This window comes from Euprymna scolopes, chromosome 2 (assembly GCF_053919585.1).
Source record: "Euprymna scolopes isolate OS-2025 chromosome 2, ASM5391958v1, whole genome shotgun sequence".
NCBI classification, from domain to species: domain Eukaryota; kingdom Metazoa; phylum Mollusca; class Cephalopoda; order Sepiida; family Sepiolidae; genus Euprymna; species Euprymna scolopes.
The window spans coordinates 54,581,452-54,606,962 of NC_136483.1; positions in this window are offsets into that span (position 1 = coordinate 54,581,452).

Consider the following 25,511-nt stretch of genomic DNA (forward strand, 5'->3'; position numbering starts at 1 on the left):
CCAACTGTATATGTCCATCACGAACCAAAAGAAATCCGTGTTTGTGCTAACTTCAACACGGGTTTGAACTCTGTACTAAAACACTACCATTGCCCACTTCCTAGCCCTGATCAAGTTTTCATTAAGCTAAAATGAGTAAAGATCTTCTCTAAAGTCTGAATGACGCATATCTTCAAATTCTAATTGAGAGAAAATTGCTCGAAGTTGCTTTATATTAACACCCATAAGGAATTATTCAACTTTGAAAAGTTAGCGCTTGGCATTTTTCAAAAAAATTATGGACGCTATGTTAAACGGCTTTAATTTTACAATAGCATACTTATTATGATAATATCATCTAGGTAAGACCAGAGAACAACATCGAGACCATATCCACAAGATATACAGGATTTGAGGTTTAAAAAAAAAAAAAAAAAAAAAAAGGAAAGTGTGATTTCTTCATAAAAGAAAAAAAAGTCTTGGGGTACATCATCAACAAAAATGGTAGAAGACCGAGCCCAGAAAGGGTCACAGGATATGCCTGCTTCAAAAAATATTACTAAATTACAAAGTTTTGGTGGCTTTGCAAACTATTATCAGATATTCATTCCTAAATATGCATGACCTACGGCACCACTGAACGAGCTACTAAAAATGGACAGTGTGGAAATGGACAACTAAATGTTAGGCGGCATTCAATAAAATAAAAAAAACTGATGTCAGGTTTATTCCAGACGCATTATGACCTAAAACTAGATATAATAGTCGGTAGTGATGCAAGCTGATACGGAATAGGAGCCTGAATCTAACATAAAATGCCGGATGGAAGAAATGAACCGATTGCACACGTGTCAAGATAACTGTTCCAAGCAGAAAAGCACTATTCACAGATCGAGAAAGGAGTGTTTGCTATTATATTCGCAGTTACAAAGTTCCATCAATAGTTATATGGACGATTCTTTATACTGCATACTGACCATAAGCTTCTATTGACTATGTTTAGTTCGAAGGAAGGGTTACCCATTTACACAGCTAACAGACTGCTGAGATGGGGCACTATTTTGTTGAATTACAATTTCAAGTTAGAATATTTCTCCAAGCAGATTGCACAAGCGACCGAACTTTCAAGTTTGCTTCTGAGACAGAATGAACCTCTCGAGGACTCAGTAATTGCTTCCAGACGTACCGATAGTGAAATTAAAACCATGATGTGCAACACTCTCAGAAACCTTCCAGTCATGCTACATGAAATAAAATACAATGCACAAAAGGACGCATTTATTACTGCTACTAAATATAAAATCACAAATAAAAGGAAGTACAGAACAGTCGATCCATGCGTGACGACGGTCGTCATAACAAAAGCATTACAAAAAGGATAATGAAACATTTTCATATGGGTTACCCTGAAATGAACAGAATGAAGAGCCTACTACATAGTTATGTATATTGGCCGATGATGGACAAAGACATCAAAAATATGATCGAATGATGGAAGGGTTATGGCTTGACACTCCGCAATCACTTTTAAGCCATGGCCTAGAATTCATATAGATTTCGCAGGGCTGCTGGAGTATTGATATTACCTAATTGTGGTGGACAGCTACACAAAATGGCCAGAAGTTCTCAGATGTAAAAAAGACTCACTATGAATTATTTACCTTGTTTTGAGTTGTTGATTGCCTAGTGGGTGACAACGGGACGCAATTTACGTCCATGGACTTCAAGAAGTTCTGCAAGACGTTCCAAATTCATTATGTAACAACTCTTCAGTACCACACGTGAGCTAACGATGGCTGAATGCCTCAACACTTTAAACGAGCGCTAAAATGCATATGGCACACCTACACAAACAGCACTACAACAGTTTCTACAAGTTTATAGGATGACACTTAATCCTAACAAACGGAGACTATGTTGCAGCGGAAGACAAGATACGTATTTGAAAAACTGCTACCAAAGCAAACAAAATTAAGGACCTCTATTGTGCCTAAGAAACACTATGACCCAGGACAAAATGTTTTCTATAAGACTTACAAAAATAACATATCTTTCTAGGAATTGCGCACAATATACAAAAGACTCGGAAATATGGTGCACATTATTCAAGGTACTAAATTCACGCATAAAATACACCTCAATCAGATAAGAAAGCATCTGCTTGATGATCTAATGACTATGGACTTCACGAGGAGAGGCCATTGAGATATTACACAACACTTTTGGCATTGAACCACTCCAAACAGCTCCAGAACAATACCAATCGGAAAAAAAGGTTATGGATGGATCTTTTAACCATCAATTAAAACAGAAAAGGGTACTAAGTACCACTTGAGAGGGGTTGTTATGTGGACTTACCCATTCACTCATAATCGACTCTACTAACCATTATATAAAACAAGGTTAATATTTTCGTGGGGAAAATATTGCGACCCAACAAGAAACGACAGACTGTCAAATGTAACTGTCAGAAATTACTGTTTTGCACAATATATTCTAACTAAACCCATTTTTCACATCTTTTATTCATTACCCTTTTTTAGGGCCACAACATAAACTATTCAAAATAGCTCAAAGTTTGTTGAAAGCTCAAGAAATAAGTTAAAACGTAAACATCTATTTTCCATTGATTTGTGAAATCCGGTTAACGTCCGTTTTTACATTCTCGCATGCATTGGAATTAACTAAAAAATTAACTTCCAAACTAACCTATCTCTGTACAGGTCTTTATTTACATTTTCTTTTCTTCAGGTCGATTTTTATCACTTCATGTTTTTCTTGGCTTTCCCCTGTGAACAGGACCTGCTACTTTGACTATACCATACATACTCAAAAACTTTTTCAATGCGACCATACCATTAGTTGATTATATCGAGGAGGATGAGTCTCTTTGCTGCTTTGATTGCTTGGAGACTTGAGTAAAAAGTACCAGTCAAGAATCCATTCTTGACAATCAGCCTGACAAGTGCAAGGCCAGAAACTCAGTCAGACTGAGGTACGCCCCCTGGGTATTACCTAGGAGGTTCACCCTCCCAGGCCTTGCCACCTGGCTTCCGGGTGGGGCAAGTTTATTGCTTGTTCCCTGAGGCGCCCCTATTGGGGAATGCTGATGGGGATTCCCGGACAATTTTTGCTAGGCTAGAGGTGGGAAGCAAGTAAATATATACCATTCGCATGTCCTTGGCCCTCACTGGCCAGGTTTCACCTTCATACGTACACATGCTTAATAGCCTTTTTCCCCTGGTCGACAGTAGGAACACTCTGCCAACTAGCAATATCCCTGAACTTACTCTATTCGCTCCTAATTTTTGCAGCTCATAAGAAATTTTAAAAGAATGATCAATAGATACAGAATGCTTATCTTATTCAGCAAAAATACTTAAATAGAAATTTCGATTTGTAGAAACAAACATTGCAATCTAATCAACTATGATGTGCCGTAAATCCACGTGTACATCTTCAGAAGCACAGAGAGGTTTTCATTTTAATTTATTCAGAAATATACATAAACTCTATATTGCTCTAGTGACCAATATTCATAAATGTCAATGTCAATTTCCTGAAGCACTCCATTAACTGACCACCTTTATGACCATTTTGTTGGCAGTGCGATTTTAAAAATCAGCAGAGGTTAGCATTTCTTCCGTCTCCTGAGGGGTCAGACAAATCTAACGTCATTAGGTTTCTCGTCAATATCTGCCATTCGCTCAACGTCCCTGCACATCAACTTCCATCTCAAAAGAGCATTTGCTAAGTCTTAAGTCGATAAAGTGCTGCAAACATTTATCCTCTTATCTTCTCTTGCTGGGAGAGGGGCATCTTACAACCAAGGAAGAAGAAGCAAAGAAACGTGGAGTGGAAAAGTCAGCGTCAGGAAAAGTGATGGATTTCTGAAAGATTACCGTGGATTCTTTTAAGCCGGAAACACTTCTGCAGAATGTTCCAGAAATTCCGACTCTTATGTAGGAAGAGGAGGAGAAGGAGGAGGAGGAAAGGGAATTAGATTCTATTATCTGCTCTCCTCTCCAAAATTCTCGAATTAATCAATCCTTACATAACTTAAATATTAAGAACATTCTAGAAATTTCTTCTCTGTATAAATATGGATTTCAGCAGCATCAGATCCTGACTCCTATAATTAACTTTTGCTAAAACTTTCAAAGTTTGCCTTTGCAAATTAAAAAAAATTCCAAAAAGATTCTTTTTTTTATTGATTTTCAAGAATGTGTGTGTGTGTGTGTGTATATATATATATATATATATATATATATATACAGAGAGAGAGAGAGAAAGAGAGAGAGAGTCTACTGTCTGAAGAACCTATCGGATCATTAATTCGATTCTGGAAGTGGAAGCATATGTAACCAAGTAGAGCAAAAAAAACGGTAATAAAAAGTTTGCTCTACAATAATACTGAGCACTTTTTCATTTTTTTCTACCATTTTCTCATTAAATATACATATATATATCTCATGTCTTCCATGTTTATGGTGTTTAGAAGATAATAGTAACAAGTAGAGCTGTATTGAATGATATTTATTTATATGTTTCCAAAAAAAATTACATTTATATAAATTTCTTTCAAGTTAACACAAAAGTGTATGTAGGAGCTTAAGTGCGTACAATACTAGAGTTCATAATGTAATATGATAATAAATTATTCATTATAAATTTCCCCAAAGCACTTTATTATCAAACGATTGTTTCTGTCCATTCTGTAAAGATATATTTTTATGATATACAAAATATTGAAAACACTTAAAATAAGCCTCCATCGATGAGTGCTCACCACAAACAGGTCAAAGAAAAAATTGTTAATGCAACCGCATTCATTTAATTTATATATTCAATTTTTATTTTTTTATTCTCCAAAAGGGAAATTCATACTTTAAACCTATTCACTTAAAGTTAAAAGTTCACAATAAATTATGACAATCGAATCTTTACATTTTTTCATATATATATATATATATATATATATATATATATATATATATATATATATACACACACACACACAAATGTACGTATAGATGGATAATTAACACCCATCACATTAATTTAGATTTACCTTTTTTCTGAGATTTACGAGATTGCCAAATGTAAACCCAAGGTTCAATTTGGTCCGTTATTTTTTTTGTTTTTTGTTTTTTCCCCCCGGAAATCACCACTTATCAAGGCCCTGAGGCCACTCGAGGATAAGGGTTAATAAGTATATATTAGTCAATGTGGTTATAGTGTCGTAAACATAAGCAGTGGGAATTTTGTAAATTGGATTACTTAGGGGGACGGTTCATCAAGAACTTGTTTACGTTGGACTTGAAGACAATCAGATTGTAGTCAGCTGGAAAGCAGGAAAACGGAAGACAGTTCCACAGGCGTGCAGTTCTAAGAAAGAAGCTTTGTTTGTGGAATCTACATTTAGGTTTAGGCACAGATAAAGAGTGGACGAAATTGTTGATAGTGGTTTTAGCTAGACGAGTATTTTTCGTGAAAGTTTTGGGAGGGGGGACCATAGATTGAAGCTCAGCTGAGCACTTGCCATGAAAATAACGATTACAACAAATATACATTTCTGAGATGATTTAATACCGAAATATAAGATCTACTGCAAGCTACTCGTTATATACAATTAATTGAACACAGGTTGGTATTTTATCTACAGTTTAGGACTCATTGCAGGTTCATACTGTTTTCAACAATAAAATAATATAATGATCAAAATAAATTCAAGGATTAACCGATACGATACTTATGCAGATTACCGACCGTACTGAAATAATGTTATTTAGAAACCCATTCTTAATATGGCGAGGGGGGATTAAAAACTATTCCATACTTTCACCTAACAATTTAATAAACAAAATATATCGTGAAAATTGAATTGAACTTGTAAATCCTATCTAAAATTAGCACAGTCCATATTCTGCATATAAGTACCATCAATTCTATGATCGTATGTGCAACAGCACAACGAAACTGCTCTTTCAAACGTAAACATGACAGGCCGAAAAGGGCCTCTTATAGAAATCATTAGACGTATCTAAAATAAGATGTGTCTATTCAATCTGTGGCTTCGGCAATGAAAATATTACTTCAAACTGAAGCATGGCAGACTAATGGACGGGCGAACGGACAGACATATAGAACCTCATGCGCGGAGATATGTAGAAAAACCCAATGAATTGAGAAGGAATTTGCATACATTCTTTAAAAAGAAGGATCAGTGTTAGGCATACGTGGAAATCTGAAAATGTAGTCCGTGGATTAGGGGTCCCGAAAAGGAGAATGCCTAAGTGGTTTACTTTTGAAGAAAATCTTATTAGCAGGATCAGTTCACTCACAGGTAACGACGCAAGAATAAACCCCGAGTGAAATCCAGAGCAGAATGCAGTGCAGCACGTTTTGGGAGGGGGGGGGTAGCTGTAGAGGGAGAACGACGGATGAAAGATGAAAAGCATTCCGTTAAGATTGAAACAAACTAGGCCTCAGGTTCGCACATGCACAAATTTAGCTCGTGAATACCTCACAGCATTGTCAGTGACTTTTGAACAGTCATATTTTAGAACAAAAAAATGCATATGACCAAAAAATAAACACACGTGTGTGTGTTTCGTAGCCTTATTTTCTAAATGCAGATGTATTTTATTTTTCTTATTTTCCAATCACCTTAGGGACCAAAAGTTTTCACAAAGATGATCTTTAACATGAAACGCTCTTAGCTATACACCTATATATGAGCATATTTGCAGATGCATTATATATATATATATATATATATATATATATATATATATTACACAAATACATGAATTCATTATATACAGAGATGCAGATATAATTACGCATGAGCAAATATATTCACGAATACATAAATATAAGTATGCATATATATATATATATATATATATATATATATATATATATATAGATGAATATAAACATGTACATATGCATTCATAAACGCACAAATATAGACAACATTATATATATAATTTTCTGTTTGCATAATTTCACACTATATGTGTGTCTGTGTGTTTGAAATTATATAAACATCAGAAAAGTATATATATATATATATATATATATATATACACACACATACATACTAGCATAGGTATCCGGCGTTGCCTAGGTTAACATGAAGTTCCGTTTGGAACACACCTGCTACACTAATCATTTTCATCATGGGCAACGTGGATACCCCCACAACAATTTCAAAAATAAAAGAACGGATTAAAACATGTAATTGTAATCGCCCCCAAAAAGAAGTACCTGATACCCTCTCCAACTGATATTTCGGCAGAAGGGATACAAAGAGAAGAAACTATTCTCCAGATATTGAGCACAGGAAAGAAAACCTCCCTTGCACTAAAAAAATAATTAAAAATAAATAATTACAACTTTTGTTTTAAAAAAATATCAGCGAATGTCCGTGCAATCGTAAAAAAAAATAAAAAATAACCAACTAGGTAGGCTGGAACGCGAATGAAGGGAAAAAAGCTGACTTGGGAACTGTTCCGGTCACTGTCCTAAGAAAACTCACGATTTTGGGAACCTAAAAAAATAACGTTTATAAACATTAACGCGTGCGTTTGATTTTGATTTTTTGTAAGGACACTTTTTCACTTCTTTGAAGTTAACTATTACGTGCAATTATATTCATGCAGATATTCTACATGATTTATATTTGCGCAAAAAGCTTATAGTAAACACAAACCTCTTTCTATATATATTTATGTATGCGTATATATAAATGTTTAAAAAAATTGCCTACAAAACTCCTCTGTCAGTGTTGGGTCTACAGACATGAAACTTAATATATAGGGTATTCGAAACTTTATATTTGGGTTGTAGCCGGTAAAAATCGGTGCAAAAGTGTGAAAATTAAAAAAAATGAAATTTGCGAGGTGAAGGTCGAATGATGGTATTATGAATATGAATGCGTAACATAATAGCTATTGGTTCATGTTTTAATTTTTAGTCTTGCAGCAAACATGTCTTCATAGCACAGACATTAACGTCAAAAGAAAAAGTAAATCGTCAGCTAAACATTTTGGTTTCGATTCTCGGTGGTGACGCATGAGTCACTTTTTTTCTAACTTTTTAAATCATTACGATATATTGGATCCAATATATAATAATAAATACGAATTCTGCACTAATAAATATCATATTTAAGCGTATTTTACGACATGGCAATGCCGGATGGCCAGTTCGTTTGCACATAAAATTATTTAGTAAAATTGTTATTTCAATCTCAAGTGTATGCATTGAAACCGAGTCAGCGAGTGCAGATGAAATGATCTTCAAAGATATATAAAGAAACAATTTCATATTTACACGTAAATTGCTTTTGGATATTTTATGCATGATTAAATAAATCCCGATCGTACGTAATGCTATAAATCGAAATACTCACACACATAGACACAAAGACGTTTGAATTATTAAAAAATTAGCTTGTGTAGAGAAAGATGAAAAGACAATGCACAGATTTGGAAAACAGAGGCAGAGAATTAAAGATTATTTTGTAGGTTTGTGGGGACGCGGGTTAGGGTTTACTAACTCTAGAGTTATCCAAAAATGATTGAGACCAGTGATAAACTTCTGGCACTGTGTTTCCGAAAGATGCGAAATTAAAAAACGATGGCTCTATTTAATCTGCGTGCTTAGGGATAAAAATATAGATTCCAATATTATGACAAACCGATCAATGGACAGAGCTTTTTCTTTACAGAGATGCTTGGATGTATCTAAAATAAGATACGTCTGTTAAATATAAACGTCTAGCGATGAAAATAGTTTATTTTAGATTTTGTTAAGGAAAACAACCTAAATTCTACTGTATCAAACTTCCTTTTTGCCACAAATTCTTTACATGCCCCAAAGCAGAACGACTTAAAGTCGCCAGCCGCAGGAACAGGTACCTCTTGGATTTTCACCACGGCTATTTTAAGCAGGTTTCATTTCTAATATGATTGAGCGATAGACCAATCCGTTTTAGGTGGTCCTACGAGTAATGGAAGTTCGGAATCGTATAACCCTGACAATACCACATTGACACCACCCTACTAGGATGAGGTGGGATTGAGTTAAGGACAAATATAAGTATTATCAGGCCAATAAGCAGTTCGTCTTCCACTGTGAAATCGAGATGGGCTCGCTATATCATGTGACCTCAGTGAAAGTGGGCTGCGATTGTCAGAATGATTAGCGTTACCAATAAAAGAACAAAATTTGCTTAGTAATGAAAATGCTTTCTAACTGAAGCATGACCAATGGACGAAGCCTCTCAGAAATTTTATGATACATTTAATAAAAAAAACTTCTTTTTAAAAGGAGACTGAAGTTTTATGAAATGCGATTTCTTTAAAATCAATGGCGACTATTAATAAAATCTTGAAAAGTTCTCCTCTAAAATAATCTAAAAGGTTATTTCAGAGCAGAATATTATTTCAGAACTCTAAAGCAATTTTTATTGTAGGCACATGGCGCAATCATAAAGTGCTAAGTAATTATCAGTTCTAAGGATTTTACAAGTATAATAAATAGGAGTGCTACAGATTCACAGGACCCGCAGACGAGCTATTAGCGTTCAAAATATTCAACAATGCTTGGTAAAGTTTAAAAGCTTAAAAAGCAAATAATCATTTCTATCGACAACATTTGTTTTGTAGGTAGAATACGTCCGGGTCTATTACAGCTATCATATGAGAATCACAAGACCTATTGATTTTTTTAACTGTTATTTTCAGTTTCAATTGAGTTTTAACGATACTCTCCTGATCAATATTATTTGAAAGGACTAAAGAGACAAATTTATGAAAAGGAATTTACTTTTATTAACTACTAGTGTAGATTGTCCATAAAAAAGTATGCTTCGCCAGTGATCGCATTTGCTATTTTCCTATATATTACTTTAATATGCATATAAAATCATAGATTTACGTTACTACTTTAATTTTACATATATAAAATTAACATTTCTGACCACCTAAAATAAAAATTAAAAAAAAACGCCCACTTCACTTTATTTCCTAATATATTTTAAGCAGCAGATTAAGTTTGAAATGATGATCCGACTTGCTATTTGCTTCCTCCCTTATCATTTATCATTTGAAATAATTTTGTTCGGTGGATGGAGGGTTAGAAAAGTGCACGTGTTTAATATTTCATTGGAAAGAAACTCTGTTCATGGAAACTCCATTTGTTGTTAGGTACACAGGAAGAAAGGAAAGCTTTTTGTGGTGACAGTAGTTAACAGAGTTCTTCCTATAAATGCTTTACAATAAGGATGACCAGATAGTGGAACTCAGTAAAATAATAATATATTGCATTAACACGGATCTAGTGAAGACGAATCTAAAAATACATGTACATATGCTTTTTAGTTTCTATTCCAAGATTTCACAGGGATTAAAAGAGAAAGAATGTCAACAAAACCATTTGGTGGAAAACTGAAAGGTGTCAAACATTCTCCAAAAGAGACAAACAAACGGGATTAATAAATTGGTGAGAATTTATATTTCCCAAAGGAACAGTTTAAAGAGATGATTAAAATCTCAGAGGAATTAGAAGCACCAGATAACTTATGGAGAGGGAAAAATAATGGAGATTTTAAGTCTTCAAACATTCGGGTAGCACTTCTTCATATAAGTCGGGGAGGCAGGTATGTATTAATGTTAGCACATATACATACGTACAGTCCCGGTGTGGCACACACCGCAAGCTAATTCAGCCGGCTTCAAATTCACAGGCGATCTTCAGTCACATGTGTATCCTACTCAGGCGAGAACTTTAACAGCGTTACTTTTTGTCATCTTCCTACATTAAGTGCCAAGTACACATACTTAGGTATATATCTATGTAAATATATCGTTTAATTCTATAGATGAATTCTAAACAAACAATTTTTAAATATATTTCTGAACAAACCATTTCATTTATATATTTCTTCAAAGCACAGAATGCTTGTAATTGCAAATGATGAAATTTATACAATATATCCTTAAACATATCAAGGTCAGTCATTAGTGATTCATTGGATTGACTGCAGGTTTCAGATTTTAAATCATAAGACCTGCTCCACCAGCAGTCAAAGTATTTCCCCAAAGAATGAAATAGCTCCTCCTCAAATGCAACGGTATTCAATGCACTACATGAACATTATATATATATATATACATACGAATATGCTAGCTTTAAAAAAAATTAACTAATTTTATGCTGTCTTTTCTAGACGTGAAATCACAATGACTGCCACAAGACCAATCTATTTGAGTTTAAATTTTATCTCCAGCTTATGGTAGTATTTTTATTGATTGTTTTTCATGCCAAACAAGGCACAATGCCACTTGGATGTAAGGGCTACTATTTAGAACCAAAAACTACCGGGGTACTATTTAGGGAGTTGAGCAGGGAGATGTCTGTTTACATTAGACTTTTCTTCTGCATGTCAGTACAGTCAAGGAAACAGGGACTCGGGATGAAATTCCAAAGTCTAACAGTTCAGAGGAAGAAATTATTTGAGTAGAAGACTTTTTCAGCATCTAGGGATCTCTATATTATAGGTTGGTTTTCTGCTGGTGTCCAGCATCCTGGAGAGAAAGTAAATAAAATAACCACAAAGAATATAAGAAAGATTAAACAGTGAGTGAAAGAGTTAAGAGGATGTTACACTTGGACCGGATAACTGTATACTCGAACTTACAGAGAGAGAGAGAGGTAGGTTTTCTTTTGCTGTATAATAACTTTAGACACATGGAAGAAACGAGTCATATCCGTTTTCATATAATGGGTCTAAATTGATAGAAGCACCCGTAGGTGTTAGCCGAGAGTATTTATGTCAAGGTTTGTCAAAGCAATTTTAACCTTATTAACTTCTTGTCGATGGAGCACTATTCAAAGTAATCAGATTGTTTTGCATCTTCTATCGACATCAAATGACGAAACTATATTATAAATTGTCTTCATTGCACATGTCAGGATCCATTCATTATGATAACTCTTTAAAGGTGTTATTTAGGATATAAGGGCATTCTATCTCTTTTTACCGATGGCTAGCGTACCATTTGGACGTGGAATTGGGATTAGTTGACAATATTATGTGACCTAGCTCACAATCAGTAAAAGTGAGCTATGATGACCAGAGGCGTAGTACTTGTTTAGAAGGAAGTTAGCTCAACATGATCATGACAATAGCCATTGCAAGCAAACCAAAAATAGGACGATTCTAAGGAAACTGACTTCAAGCTGAATCATGGCCAATAAACAAAGTCTCAGCTCCAAATACTCTTCATACAAGGCATTATTTATACTATCATCACGAAATCAGTCCATGTTATTTTTTAAACTATTTACATTAGATCCTCGTTAGATTTATTTCCATAACTGCAATTATTTACTGCATCAACAAATAAATCCAACAATCTTATTATTTTGGATAGGCTATTTATTTTAGTCAAAAACAAAATGTATTTTATTGAACATTTTAGAATTTTAACCGATATTGAAGAATATTGTTTGCATCAGAAATAGGTTATAATTTTAAATGGGATTAATTTTTTTGTATTTGAAAAATCGCAAAATATCATCTGTTATTTTTTTCATCAAAAACTCGCATTCATTAATTTCTACAAATAAAGATCATATTTATCACATTAAAATAACTACAAAGAATAAGGGAGTCACGGTGGCTAAATAAATTAAGATCACTCCCAGACTTGTACACTAAAGTTAATAATACGGACTGAAAACTTGGGTGCGCCAAGTTCAAATTAGTTGGTTCTAAATAAATATTTTAATCAAACCCACGTCTGCCCCTATGTCTATCATCCTGGAGAAAAAGTAAAGAAAATAACTACAAAGAATATAAGAAAGATTAAACAGACAGCCACTAGTGAAAGAGTTAAGAGGATGTTACACTTGGACCGGATAACTGTATACTCGGATTTAGAGAGAGAGGTAGGTCTTCTTTTGCTGCATAATAACTTTAGACACATGGAAGAAACGAGTCATATTCCTTTTCATATAATGGGTCCAAATTGATAGAAACACCTGTAAGAACCCATTTGATCACTGCGTGTAATAATGTTGCTTTTCTAGAGAATGGTAAACACATGACCAATTGGAATTTGTAAAATTCCGATCTTTAATGCTCCCTGTGAATTGCGTAGAAGTTAGTAGGTCGATAACCCAGTTTGACCCTTTTTGTCTCTTTACCACTAAATAGAAGAGATGGAATCTCTCAATCATCGTTTCATGTTTCATTAGATTACGATTAAAATCTAATTTGCATTACAAATGACATTACCCTGTAAAATTTTATTTAGTGTTTTCTCTCTAATGTCACATGGACTTTACATGCTATCCAAGAAAACATGAATTTAGTACATATTATTCATCCATATACTTGGACATATTATAACATATATATTAAGGACAACCACTGTGCTATCAATGGACATGTTGATACCAATCTATTAATACTTGTTGTCATCTTTTGGTTAATTCTCTCATAAATGTCTTTATTATGATGTTCTGCTTTGAAACTTTACAGGAAAACAATTCTCGTGTCGCTTTAGTCTTTTTTTTTTAGATTTGTGATATCAATCATTAATGACAATTCACAGTTAAAAATTATATTCACACTAAACAAATATCCATAATTTAATGTAATTCACTTATCCTCTACAAATAAAAAAAAATCTTTGCACCTCTAAATTTTCAAATCCAACTTTTGCAATCTACTCTTTGAATATGTTTATAATTTTCCATTTTCTGAAAGTCTCGAGTACTTTTATGTGCAGACTAATTCGTTTTGCTCTGTTTTTCTTATCTTTATTTCTAAACACAAATTACTACATTATTTTTTTTTTAACAATTATGGTATGTTTTCTTTACTAGTTTCAATATATAAAAGAATATCTTTTCATTAGTTTATTTCTGTTTGGTGTCCAACATTCCAAATTGAAACATATTCTGAGAAAACGATAAATTTCTTTTAATAAATATAAATGATTTCTTTTAAAAGTAAAATTTCATTTTACAAAACTAAGGTCATGAAAATAAAACAGTTTGGTCTTCGGCTTAAGATCATAGTGTAGTATCTGTTCCGATGCAACACTTAAGTTAATTTGCCCTTAGTTAATGAAGGGGAAACCCTTCTATACTAAGGCAATGTTTACCTACTTCCAGGGTGCTCCTTTTAGGAAGCTGGTTTTCCCCAGGATTAAAAACGACCTTTTGTCACATTTTTTTCTCTCATGAGGAAGCAAATAAATAGCAATAAAACAGTTTGGGACATAATTAGAAATAAAACAAGCTTGTATTTTTATTTTATGCTTTGCTTCAATTCTGTCTACACAGAGACTACATAAAGTTCAAACCCATAAAACTTCCAAAATACTGATAGTTTAACAAGAAAATATTAATTTAATCAAATATAACAAGTGATAATTGAGCAAATAAAAATGCCTTATTATTATTTAAAATAAAAAATATTATTTAAAATTAAAAAAGTGAAATGGAAGAGATTACATTAAAAAAATAAATAAATAAAATAAAAAAGAAACTTTAGAAATACAATTAGCCTTCATCCATCATCTTTGCCTCTGTTATTCTATTATGCTACACCCAAAAAAATTTAAAAAAAAAAAAAAATTATGCCTCATTTTTACAGAGGAAACACTTGGTGCCATCCACTGTTATAGATCAGCACGATTTTTGAAATGATCACAAAGACACTCATTTGAGCTGATCTGTCATTTTTGCTGCTAACATATCTTTTGTTTAAAAGTGCATGATATTCTTTTAGCCTGTTCAGCAAAGTTGAGGTCTTTTCAGAACAGGAAGCAATATTTTAAAAAAGTGTGATACTTTTGATAGACACAGAATCTCCATTATAATAAGATGCTAAATGCACTGAGGACAATATGACAGGAAATGAAATATAACAAAGAAAATCAGTTCACATCCATACAAAATCTTTAAGAATTTCTCTAGAATTTTGATACAAAAATAGCATTTGAGAAAACTGAAAAGAAAAAAAAATGTAGTTATAGATTTCTACGCCATTTTTCAACTTTCGCCCCCCAGTGAATTAAACGCGCCCCCAGATATCAACTAGGAAATTTCTACGATTCAGTGTGGTACATACGGCACCTAGCATTCCCAAATGGTCACCCATCTTGTACTGGTCAGGTTCATTGTTGCTTAACTTCAGTGATCTAGCAAGATGTTGCTTGCCAGGACACTATATATACAAATGAAGGCAAATTTGGGCATATTTTATTAGTTTTAAAATATAGGTTTTTTTTTACCAATTGTCATAAAATTGTAACCATAGAATAGTATTATAATCTTCAAAAAGTCTGCAAATGTTCATGTTTCGCCCTATGCAACCAAAGATATGAGTATTTCAATATTCAGTTTGGCTTAGAGTACAGATATATCCATAGCTATATATATATATATATATATATATATATATATATATATATATATATATATATACACAAATATATATCTATGTGCAATGTGTGTGTGTATGGGGAAGGGGTCTTTCCTTATAGACTCCGAAACGGCTGAACAGATTTTCTTTTACCTACTTACAGAACTTTAGTGTACAAGTCTGGGAGTGATCTTAAGTTTTGTCTCAGAATACCCCCGATAATTACTGATAATCGAAACCGTTATTTTAATTTATCTATCATTTGCAAAGCCATTTTTTCCATGTCGTCACTTAGCAACGATGATAGAACAATGCGCCGCGAAAATTCTACTGTTGATAGCGTGTTTTTTTTTTGTTTTGTTTTTTGCATGACGTGGTCTGTAGGTTCAAACTTTGCACGTAAATTTCTTAATGTTTTTTTCATTGACTGCAAAGAATTTTATAAGACTTGAAAATTTACATGTTTTCTTTTCTTTGTTTTTTGTTTCTTTTTGCATGATGTGGTCTGTAGGTCCAAACCCTGCACATAAATTTCTTAATGTTTTTTTTTGTTTACTCAAAAGAAGTTTATATGAAATAATTTTATAAAAGAAACAATAGGCTCTCTAGAGTGCAATGTAGAATAACGTATATTTTGGACTAAGTTATTGCTTGGAGGAATGTGAAGCTTCCTCACAGGCGATTTCATGGATTTTGATAATAAATATATAAGAGTGTTAAATATTTGTTGATCATCATTCAATCCCGGGCAACGTCGGGTCCCGATGCTAGTATATATATATATATATATATAGTTGCCATAAACGGTGGGGAATAAGTTCGAAATCTCAGCGACTACTGATCAGAATTTTACAAATGAAGGCTCATTGGAAAGCTAATGATCTGAATTGTGCAGTGGGCTATGTGACATTTGCCCTTAAGGTCGCACATTAAGAATATCATCCATCATTTAGAGCCTATTTTTGGCACTTTTTACAGCCATAAAATGGTTCAATCAGTCATTTGTTTTCCTAGTTTTGCATATGAATTACAAAATATCTTATATTGCCCCCAAAACTCTGCCCTTGATAGAGGAGAGACTAAAACTTGCTGCTATGGTGGCAAATGATCTGAAATAACAGCAGGAGGAAGCTCGATTCCAAATATTTCTCATACATTATATCTCCTCTCTTTGGTTTTCATACAAAAAGTAAATTTCACAGTGTATAGGCATTATTTGATACTGGAGATATTCATAATCGTACCCTATTTCCAAAAGAAGGGAGATATAACATATGAAAAATATTTGGAATCAAGTCTCCCCTTCTGTTATTTTAGATCATTTGAAACAATAACAACAAATTTTAGTCTCCCCCTCCATCAAAGCCAGAGGTTTGGGGGAAATTATACATATATATATATATATATATATATATATATATATATATATATATATATATAGTCTTTGAAGTTTTTAACATTTGAAACTATACAAAAAAATTATTTTTTATCATTCGTTAAAAAAAAAAAAAAAAAAAAAAAAATCTAGTCAGTAAGTCATTTAATCACCTGCAATCACTGCAATAATATATATATTCGTGCTGGGATGATGATCGGAATCACAAAAGTTGGAACATTTTGATGTATTGAATCAGAAAAATTTGTGTATTTTCTGATTTCAAAAACGATTTTTTTAACTTAATTTTCTTTTGTTGGTACTAATGATAAAAGGGTACCAGTAAAACTGAAATCTTCAAAAAGCATGAGAATTACGTGTGAGGAAAAAACATTATGTGTGAGCAAATAGTTCTGATTGGACAAAATTGCCTTTATATTTGGATTCAGTGGCTTGTACTTAGCCAGAATCACATACTCGGAGAACAGTCACATGATGAATCACATACTTTTTCCAGACAGCAAAGCCAAAAAATTTTGTTGATTAGTGTTAATAACAAATTTAGGTAATATTAGTTCTGGAAAAAAAATGGTCCATTAAAAATGGCACAAGTGGGTAAATAGTACACAACAGTAGAAGTGAAAGATACATATATATGAAAATCACATAAAATCGTGGCTGCAATAGCTGGAGGGAAAAGGGTGAGAAGTCAGTCAAATTTGAAAGAAATTGTATCTACATTTAAAAGTAGATGAGGATGCTCCACCTTATTCAGCCCTCCCCTCCTCAAAACAAATGAAAGTCTACTTTCTAGGCGATTAGGTGATTTTAGTATTAGAAAAATATATTGGAATCCTTCCATAACACTGACGGCTTTACTGTTATGCTTACATTTGGTATTTACAGGTGTTTGATTTTCATGTTAATTATACTAGCCCATGGGTTACGTCCTAGAAAATGGAGTTAAAGGTGACTTGGGAGCTGAGTTCGAATTCCTCAAGCAGCAGTAATTATCACTTCCTGCACCAATGATTGCGAAAGCATGAAACACTAGTAGGTACAACTATAATTAATACATCAACACATGTTCCATCTTCACTAAAAGTTATTAGTGTAATATATATATATATATATATATATATATATATATATATATATATATATATATATATACGAGCAAACAGTTAATAAAACATGTTAAAAAGCACTTTGAAATGAGTTAAAAACATATTTAATCTGAAAAGGAAACACTAGATAAGTGGATAGTCCTTAATCCGCAGAGTTTCGAAAAATACTTTCCTTCTCATCAGAGGGTAGGAATTAGCAAAATGCGTGATCGGATTTTGCATGCAAAAGTATTTGATGAAACAACAAGTAAGTCAAAGACCTTACTTGAAAACAAAAAAAAGTGAAGCAGAAGGAATATGGTGAAGAAAAAGGTGATTACACATGAATGGATGGTCTGGTGGAAGATAAATAATCCAGTGACGGAATATATATATATATATTCGGTCGATTGCATGCTTGGAATTCTGTACTGTCAAGATCCAAGCACTACGACTAATGCAACCACCGTGACAACCATATGAAACAAGAGAAAAATAAATCCTAGTTTTCGTTAAAAAAATAATTCCTTAACTGTATTTTAATTCCGATGTAAAGAGCATCACATCATAACTGCTATAAAAACCTTTTCATATTTCCTTGCAGAGATTTTGTTCCTTAAGCGGGTTTCAATATTTATTATTTTAATACACACACTCACACAAGAATTTCGGATAGTTTGAATATACTGAATCCACATATATGGTCCATTTTTTCCTTTTCATTCCAGACTTTTGATGTACCGGAAACGGAATTATTTAACTTTTTTAATATCTTTTCCTTACATTAACAGCAGGAGAACCACATGGAAAATATGCCTCAAATGCTTAAGAACTGATGAATTTCTGAATAAAATTAGCTATAGTTAGAATGCAAACTATACAATTTAACTTGATATTATTCATATAAAATATATTGGAAATAGTGAAAATGTGCTTATACAGTCTTCTTAAACAAAGTGAGTTAAGCCAATAAAAGAAAAATACCAATTCTTAAAAGCAAGATATCTTGACCTGATTGGACAAAACTGACTTTATATTTGGATTCAGCAGCTTGAACTTACCCAGAATCACCTACTTTTTTCCAAACAGCAAAGCAAAAAAATTTTGTTGACAGTGTTAATGCTACTAGTCAACAAAAAATTTAATTAAGATCGGATGAGTATCTAATTTCTGGTGAATTCTTTTTCAATCAAGAGAATTCATTTTTTCGTTAAAAGACATAACTTTCAGTATCATTACGCGTCCCTATTAAGAAACTTTTTGTATAAGTAAAAGTAATAAGTTTATTTACTTCTACATTATTCTGATTGATTACAATAGAAATAAAGAGTCCTATTATTTACATATTTTCTCTAAAAAGAAAATCTCGTTCACAAAATGCTCAAAATACATTTAAAAAGCTAGTAAAGAGTGGTTGAATCAGCAGAATAGAAAGAAAATAGAAAGAAATGGATCGATTGGTGACTATAATTAGAACGATTGAAATGGATTTTTTTTTTTTTTGCAAATATAATTCAATCTTAAAATTAAGGCATATGTTAGCATGCATTTTTGCTATGTTTTCACTAGCCGAGGCGGCTATAAATCATGATACAATCGTGTCGCCATCGGAAGCCTAAATCGTTGATTGGATATAGATACAATCACTCGGTGCGATCTCTAATTTTCAAAAAAGTTTATTAATTGGAGAACAGTCACAGGAATACAACAAACAGAGAGACTGGTTACTTACTTGTTTGGAAGAAAAAGACAGCTTATCTTGCTACACAAAGCTACATTGTGAGCCTCATTGGGGACGATGCCTTAAACATCTCTCTTTTAAGTGTCATCAGAAAGAAAGAAAATTATCTCTGTCCTGAAGTCATGTGATTTTGTTAACTTGCGTTCTGGGGGGGGTCACCTTTAGCCTGTAGGTGTCACTCAAACTTTTTTTCCTTCTGTAAATCGGGAATAGTCAAGACAAACACAGTGATATACTTTACTAGTTTATTAGCAAAATTATGTTATAGAAGTACATGTCATGATTTTGGGGCCATAACTGCCACGAATCTCTGCACAATGACGTCTTAAATGTGGCAAGATTTATCGTATTTGGGTAAGTCCATTATTTAGCCAACAGGTACATCAGATTACCTCATAACAGTTATGCAAGATTTTCTGCAATTAAAATATATAGAATAAAACCTCTGGTAAAAAAAAACTTGATTAACTCAGCTTTAGTATATTTATAAAGTAGTAGCGTTCGTGTGTGAACTCTCCTACAATCCACCTCACTGGGCCGATTATGAACAAACCTGACATAATCATGGTCTCTGACCTAGGGATGATGCATACTATTTTTAAAGGTTAAGGTCAAAGATTAAGGTCATATTTGGTGTGGCTCTTCATAAACTCCCCCACCTAGGTATGCTGCACACCAAGTTGGGGTTCGCCACCATCCCGGAGGCCGGCCAACTTATTTGTGAATTTGAATCAGATCACTCTCCTCCATTCCGACTCTCTCAATCAATCTTGATGAAATTTGGCATGATCGTGGTCCCTAACATAGGCCAAAATTTGAATTTCAAAATCGGATCCCCAATCATGAGTTTTAGGTAGTTAAAAAATTGTAAACACTTTAAGCAATAGTTGCTCTTACAACATCCACTTACTGAAAGGGTGCCGAGCGTACAGCAAAGCGCAGGTATCTTTGCTAGTAATAGATAAAATCCAGTTGCGGTTGGTTCTAAGGTTCAAGTCTTATGGAAGTCCTTGTTCAATATAAAATTATATTGAGATATGAATTTCCATTAAAAAGAATTAGAGAGCGCCAAGTATGCAGCAGATCTTTTTTTACGTATATCAGATAAAAAGCTCAACATATCGATCCCTTTTCTCATAAATCTGTCATAGATTTCTTCTAAAAACTTTCTGATGCATAAAAATATCTTTTTTTCTGTCCGATTCCCAACGTTTTATTGTTCTGGAGAAAAAAATATCTTCCACGGAACGTTAGAATTCATGGTAGAGATTGTCTCATTTGAAATTTATCAAACTAGAAAACATGAGCAAATGATATGAGCTGCAAAAAGAGTATAAAACGGTTTTATAAAATCAAAGTAAAAAAAATAAAATAAAAATCTTCCAATATTTCGTCATGAAAATGGTTGTGGTTATCCAGTTGTAAAATATATTTATGGACGATTAAACCAGCAATGATATTTTTCAGAGGAAAGGAAATGTTCACACATTACGTGTGAAATGAAACAATACAATATATGTGTTTAAATTTCTTTCATATATATATATATATATATATATATATATATATATATATATATAAATAAAGTTATGTGTATATGTTTATATATTTGCATCTACAACATTCATTCCAAAACTAATTAATCGACAATTATGAATTTTGGGACACTACTTCTAGAAGTAAGCAGTTGTAATGTGGGCTGTATTTAGTTTTATGCAAAAAAGGTAAAGACGTGGAATTTGTGAAAATTTATGATACCTCTAATTTTGTGCAATTCTAACAATATGTATAAAACATCAATTCATAAGTATTCTCGAAATTTCAGTTTCTTTGTGATATTTTAAAACAATCTCAATTTGAATTTAAAAATTAAAATATTTCAGATTTATATTAAATGTGAACTATGGTCAATAAGACGCTAATTTAGATTCCCTGAATTTAAATTTATTCTTAAGAAGCCTTAAGACTTAAATATTAAACATGTTATAATTAAAATTTGAATAAGAATTTTAGATATCAGATTTAGAAACATTAGGAAGACATAAAAAGGAAGAATACTGTTCTCTTCTGGAAAGTTATTTTATCCGTCCTGAGATTAATATCTCTCATATATATATATATATATATATATATATATATATACACATACGCACACACCACATACTTAGGTTACTAAAGAGTATATATTTGACAAAGCAAAACTTATGAAGTTAGAAAGACTCAATATTTAAGAGAAGTTATCAAATATATTGAATAAAGGATGAAGCATAAAAGTTATATAACTTTAATATATTATCAGAACTATAAGGAAAAGTAAGAAACAGAAAAGGAAACCTCTTTAGGCTATAGCATTTCGAAGCTAAATGCTTCTCATCAGAAGAGAAGGGCTAGAATTATACAAAATGTAAATGAAGATAAAAATGACTTAATAACATTCAGATTGCAAGTGAGAGTGAACGAATAAGATATCATAAAGGCAAGTATAAGTATAAGAGTAAATACCTTTAAAATATTAAAAATATGAATAATATAATTTAGGAGAAAGGAGTTGTATACGTGAAAAGGAAGGAGAGAATAGGAGAAGAAAAATCAGAAGGGTATTATTTAGGTAAATAATAGTTAAAAGGAAATAGGGGTCATTAAAGGAGAGTAAATAATAAAAGATGAGGAAAAAGATGGGGAAAAAGAAGAGAAAGTAAAAATAGAGATAGAAAAAGCAAACAAGGGATACGGAAATACATATATAAATAAAAGTCCAGAAAATAGGACCCAAAGCTTTAAATAATCTTAAACTTGAATGAATTGGAGAAACGTAATCAATAGTATTCACTGTTCATACTGACTTTCTGCATTACTTACATCATCTAATGTATGAAGTAATGGCGCCCAAAGTGTGGATATCTAATGTAGATGAGTTTATAGAGGTTACATTAAAATTTGAATACTAGTACAGCTTTCAAATAGGACATCGTTCGACTTGGTTAGGGTTAGTTCAGGGTTTAAAAACGGTTTCTGTCCGGTTCAAAAGCTGTCTCAGCACCAATATTTGTTTCATTTTTAGCATTTGCTGTCCTACTGAGATTGTTCTTATATAAAAAAAATAATCTATTTGGAATAACTTATAATAACAAAAACGTTTAATCTGACACTTCTTGTGAGTCATATCTATTTTTCTTATTGATACAAAGAAAATTGAAACCAACAACCAATACAAACACCACTTTCACTGCTATTTTGTCAGAATATGTTTGCATTCGAAATATCTTTTCCATGAGACGCCATTATCATGATCTGTAGTCACAGTAGAAGCGCTAACAGTTGTATTATGATAAATAGCGTGTGCCTCTAATGTGTTTATGTTACATTATTTTTCAGGGATTTATACCAGGGTATTTTAATGTTTATATAAGCAAAATAAAAACAATGAAAACTTTTACATTTATCAAAATTATAATCTGATTTGGAAGAGATTGTTCTTCCATTGTTACATTTATTTATCTTCGTGAGAATAAATTAATACTAATTATGTTTTATTTTTATTCTTTATTTATGGAACATTCATTGAAATCGAAAGTAAAATAAGGAAAAAATAAGGAAAAATCCTATTTAAAATAAAATTTCTTTGTATTTTATAAAATAGATATGTTTTGGGGAGTTGATGTGCCCAACTGGAATGCATATATTCACCCACCTCTCCATAAAGTAAGATTTGATCCCGTTCTAGGGTGAATTATTTCTAGAAAAATATTTCATTTTGGAGTTATAATTAACAAAAGAATAAAATAAGGCCACCCTTCGCTTCTAGAGCTATAAAATGCTCTCGGCACCGCGTGTTTGCGTCGGAATAATTCAGCAAGCTAGGAAATCCACAAGATATTACGTCATCAGTATATTAGTATTTTCACAGGATATTTCGTGAAAAACAAAATAACAATCAAAGTATCTCTAAAAAATTGTGGAATTGGATAATGCAGAGGATTTCATGTCCTTGGGGTAGTTACTAACAATGTCTCAGCTTCGTCAGCACTTCCTGAACAGTAATAATACTGGAAGCATCCAGGATTAACTCTTACCCTCCACTTCTTAATGTAATTTGGGGAAAATGTTGCCTGGAAGAAACAACCTTCATGTGCTAAGGTCGATTACCTCAGTGGCCTATCAGCACACCTGACTCTTGGCTTGACTTGTATGCAGGCATGACTAACCTTTGGCCACATTCCAAAATTCTCGAGGCGAAAGAGTTAATACAGGATTTTTTTTCAAAAAAGAATGTATTAAGGAAAAATAAAGGAAGGGTTCTTCATATTTTTTCTAAGACACATTAGTAGAAATTAATTTCTATTTCCAAATCAAAATATATTTTACTACAAAAAATTAGGAATATTAATCAGCAAAAGTCATTGACATCTAAGAATGTTAACGAACGTCAATGATGTTTGTTTTTTATATATATATATATATAGAGAGAGAGAGAGAGGGAGAGAGAGAGAGAGAGCAAATAGTTAATAAAACATGTTAAAAACACTTGGAAAAAGAGTTAAAAACATTTAATTTGAAAAGGAAACACTAAATAAGTGGATAGTCCTTAATCCGCGAAGTTTCGAAGAAATACTTTCCTTCTCATCAGAGGGTAGGAATTAGCAAAATGCGGGATCGGATTTTGCATGCAAAAGTATTTGATGAAACTACAAGTAAGTCAAAGATCTTACTTGATAACAAAAAGTGAAGCAGACGGAATAAGGTGAAGAAAAAGGTGATTTCAAGTGAATGGATAGTCTGGTGACAGGTAAAATATCCAATGACGGTTTTTATATATACATAAGTGAAAGTGTCTGTCTGTGTCTGCGTGTGTGTGTGTGTGTACATTTCCCGTCAACTTTCAGTCTGCAGACTCGAAATTTGATATACAGGGTATTGAGATTTTGGAAAATCTTTGTATTCGGGTTTTGGCCAGAAATATGGCTGTTAAGGGGTCAAAGTTCAACGATTTGACCTTTAGGAAATCTACCAAACTCCTCCGACAATTTTGGGTCTAAACACTTGAAATTTTAGATATGGGTTCCTTGGACATGGATCTAACTTAATTTGATTTGAGCCCAAAACAATAAATGTTAAAACGTAATAATAGGGGTCAAAGTTTTTAAAAAAAATTGACCTCTGTGGTCTCTACCAAATTACTAAAGACAATTTCTGGTCTAAACATCTGAAATTTGACATAAAGGGTATTCAGAGATAGGGCAAGCTTTTTTATCGGGTTAGGTCGAAAATTTGAGCTACAAATATATAAATCTATGTATGTATGTTTTCATGTCTGCCTAAAACTTTCGACAGAGGCGACTGATTTTCACAAGATTTGTATCGTTTTGAAGCTCGAACCTTCAGACGACAAATACCGAAAAATTGGCTAAACACATAAATTTCTTCACCCTCAATTGGGCACTTTTCTATAGGGAGGGGTTGCTTTTTTCAACGATATTTTCAAAAGTCATTCCCTCCTTTCGATTGTTTAGCCTTAATTTAGACCTACGTCACTTCTGGTTTGGCGGTGGTCGTAACAAACGCCGGGCACCCATGCTAGTATATATATGTGTGTGTGTGTGTGTGTGTGTTTTTGACCATTTAGTGCACTAAGCAAAATGAAAATGTGAAATTCACATTTACAATAGCAGAACTTAGCTTTCTAATATATTGATTATATGTAAGATTTACTAATTTACATATTGTTTTGTAAAAATGACATCTCATTAGTTAACTATTTGTTTTTATTATTTTCTAATTCAATGATTGCTTTAATTTTAATGATACGTTACATATTTTTTTATATTGTGAATAAAAGCTTAGCAGTTTGGGTGAAGA